We start from the raw sequence: 3,590 nt of genomic DNA on the forward strand, positions 1-3,590 counted from the left end.
TATGGCCTGAATGAGCATGTTGACTGGTGTGCAATATAATCTTGTTGGTATAGCATGTATTTTTTATATATATATGGACTGTTCTATTATGTATAAATTTGTACTGTTTCTTTATCCCTTAATGGTATACTCTATGTGTAAGGTGCAATCACATGACCAGATTACCTTATTATAAAGCTCCAGCATTTTAAACTTATCCACACTGCTTTTTACTTGTGAACATTGTGGCAACACAATCTAAGAAGGTTATTTGTGGACCATAGGTAACTATTTTACAATTATTACTATTATTATGCACTTTTGGCTTTTAAATTGCTTGATATACTGATTTTCATTTTATTCCTTAGGTTGATTTTATAACTACTGGGCTAGTGATTGCACTAAAAAGGTTGTATGCGCATATTTACCCTGTGCCTGGTTATTTTTCTTCTGAAGTAAGTTTGTAGTATATTCATTGATTGGCTTTATAGATTTTAAAAAAAAATTTATTGGTTGTAAAATATGTGTGTTTAATATTCTATTTTTTATCTTTACAGCAATTTTCTTTATGGTCCTGATTGAATTTGTATTTTGTATATATTTTTGATTGTGTTTTTATGAATGTAACTATTTACCATCTAGCCACATTTGTATGACCTCTGAGGAAGGCCGATTCGGCCGAAACGCGTCAGGTGATTTTTTTTAGCCCTGGTTATGATTATGGTTTATGTACATTGGTTGTAATTGGGCCCCTATATATATTTTAATTTGATATTATCAATAAATACATGTACCTCTTTTTATAAAAAGTTTTTATATTGGCCCTCCTTTCCACTAACCTTTGTTTGGTTTTGAAATGAGTATAAAACCGGGTGCTCATAGAGGATGTTGGATTTTTTCTTGAATATGTTAGAATTTCCTGAGCTATATTGCAAAAGTTTTTATCAATGTTCATAAGAATTAAATGTTATTGTCAATTTCATCACAGTGTTTCTTTGTGTTGATGTATTTCCTGTACTGTGATCCCTTCTTTGATTTTCTCCACCTGGACATTGGCGTCACTATTGGCCCCACCTGGATATTGGCAAAGTTAGGATTGGCTGATGGGTAACTGGAAAAGAATCCTGTGACACCTTCAAGATCTTAAACCTTCTTCTTGCCTATTCTGGCCAGCTCCCTCTTCCCAGTAGCCACCTGGCTGCTTCATGATATATCCAGAATAGATATTAAAACAATGGATTTGTTTCTGGCCATGATCCCATGAGGCTACATGGCCTGGAACAACTTCTTTTCCTCCTCTCATGTTGTTTGTTAATATCCAGCCTGATGAAGGCTGGAAAACTCAAAAGCTTGTACACTGTTTTGTGCCATTTTGGTTGGTCTTAATAAAAGGTATTACATGGATTTTAAAGAGGTTTTTATAGAAAGCACATTTCTTCCACTCTCATAGGCATGAATCAAAAATGCTGGGAAGCAGAGCTACAAACTTTAGAGTTTCACATTATTGGAAACAGCCAACATTGCCTGGAAAATTAGAACTGTTCTTGAAGATGTGGGAATTGTTATCAATAGTCAAACTAAAAGCAATTCAAAAACCTATGACTAGTTTAGATGACAATAATTGGCTGCATTAAAAAAAATCCTTCAGCCATTAGGAATGATTGGATAAGAAATAAATAAGAACATAATCACATGGATGAGACCCATGGTCTATTTAGTCCAGCATCCTGTTTCACATAGTGGGCAACCTGGATGGCCAATAAAAGGCCTTCCCCTGATGTTGCCTCCTGGCTCTGGGATTCAGAGGATTACTGCCTCTGGATGTGGAAGTAGCATTGAAGTTGCACTCAAAATGCACAAAACTGTCAGTTGCCTAAGAACTAGGCTCCAAAATTCATGTGACAATAAATCAGTAGTTCACCATACTGAGTAAATTTAGTAATGGGGTCACCATATCAAAAGGGCTGGGAACCACTACACCAGGGGTGACCAAATTGCAGCTTGGGAGCCCTATGGCTCTTTCACACAGTCTAATTTAATGTTAATAAAAAGCAAATTTGCATATTTTTCAATAAAAAAGATGTTTGTAATATTTTTTCATGTCTTGCGGATCTCAAACATCTGATGTTTATTCTATGTGGCTGTTACGTTAAGCAAGTTTGGCCACCACTGCCCTACACTATTGCATACCTTATACAATCAAGCTCAAGGCAGGTTATATATTTGAAAGCTCTGGCCTCTCCAGTAAATTATTTGCCACATTTCAAACCCATCTAGAGAATATGTCACACACCACAATATAATGCTAGATTTATTAGGACTGGCTGTAGTTATTCAGTAAATTTAATAAAATCAATACATTTCTGTGAATCCATGATATGGGAGATAAAACTATGCCTGCAGCATAACCACCTGCATTTATTTAAACCTTGGAACTCTCCTTCCATCTCCATAACAATCTTACTCCAAACAATATCTCCCTTTCTTCTCTAGTATTGGGTCTAACATATAGTCTTACACTCATTATTACAAAAGGAAGGACAATAAAACTCCAAAATCTTTGTTGTTTAGCCATCAGTTTGTAAAGACATCTGGTGTTCTGTTGCTGTTTTAAAATTATATAGATTCTGTTGGCCTCTGGAGAGAGTTCAAAACTGTCAAGACCTGTTGTCAGGGCTTGTTTTGCCTGTGGATAGCGAAGCTGTGCACTTTATATCTTAATTGCACTTAATTTCTGCCTCAGCAGGAGATGGTATGTAAAATGAAAGCTGCTACCTAGCTGCCAACAACTATAAAATGGTTCTCTTCCTTCCAGGATCTGAGGCTTGGTTTTTAGTGGCACATCTGTTTCTGAACTGTTGCCACTGCAGCCAGGGGCTCATATAATTGCAGGGATGGACTGGGAGGAAAAAACAGCTCCTGAAAAGACCCCGTTCCCCAGCCCACTCTGGCCACCCCTCCCAAAGGAGGGACTACCTGTCTAATCTCCTGGCTCACTCCAGTCCTACCCAAAGACAGGGAGAGAAGAAGAAGAAGAAGAAGAAGAAGAGATTGGATTTATACCCTGCCCTTCACTACCCAAAGGTGTCTCAGAGCGGCTTACAAACTCCTTTCCCTTCCCCTCCCCACAACAGACACCCTGTGAGATAGGTGGGGCTGAGAGAGCTCTAACAGACACTACTCTTTTTTCAAGAACAGCTCTTATCAGAACTACGGTTTGCCCAAGGTCATCCAGCCAGGTGCAAGTGGAGGAGTGGGGAATCAAACCCGGTTCTCCCAGATTAGAGTCCGCGCACTTAACCACTACACCAAAAAGAGGTAGCCTGTCTGTCCAGTCAGCCCAGCACAGTCTCCATTCACCACACAGACCTTGGGCAGGCTGTGTACAGCCCTTGGGCAACTGGGCTGGACCGACCCAGGTGCCAGAGACAGCCATCGGTGCATCAGGATAAGTCGTAGTGGCTATAATGGCCAATCCACCTGTGATTGGTGTAGCGTGCCTGCCCACACAAGTGGTATTAGGGTTGCTAGAAGTATCCAGCGAAGTAACAGTCCAAACAGTCTTGTGTAAACTATATACAGAATTATTTACACAAGCTATATACATCAAG

General features: G+C 39.0%; 1 long non-coding RNA gene across 1 annotated transcript; it reads left to right on the forward strand.

Annotated features, from left to right (window-relative positions):
• Positions 1-234: 234 nt before the first annotated feature.
• On the forward strand, positions 235-559 carry LOC107114823. The gene is made up of 3 exons (XR_001482659.1): positions 235-263; positions 348-434; positions 537-559. It is a non-coding gene; the product is annotated as an uncharacterized LOC107114823 (long non-coding RNA).
• Positions 560-3,590: the final 3,031 nt, after the last annotated feature.

Source organism: Gekko japonicus, unplaced genomic scaffold (assembly GCF_001447785.1).
Source record: "Gekko japonicus isolate JY-2015 unplaced genomic scaffold, Gekko_japonicus_V1.1 scaffold1762, whole genome shotgun sequence".
NCBI classification, from domain to species: Eukaryota; Metazoa; Chordata; class Lepidosauria; order Squamata; family Gekkonidae; genus Gekko; species Gekko japonicus.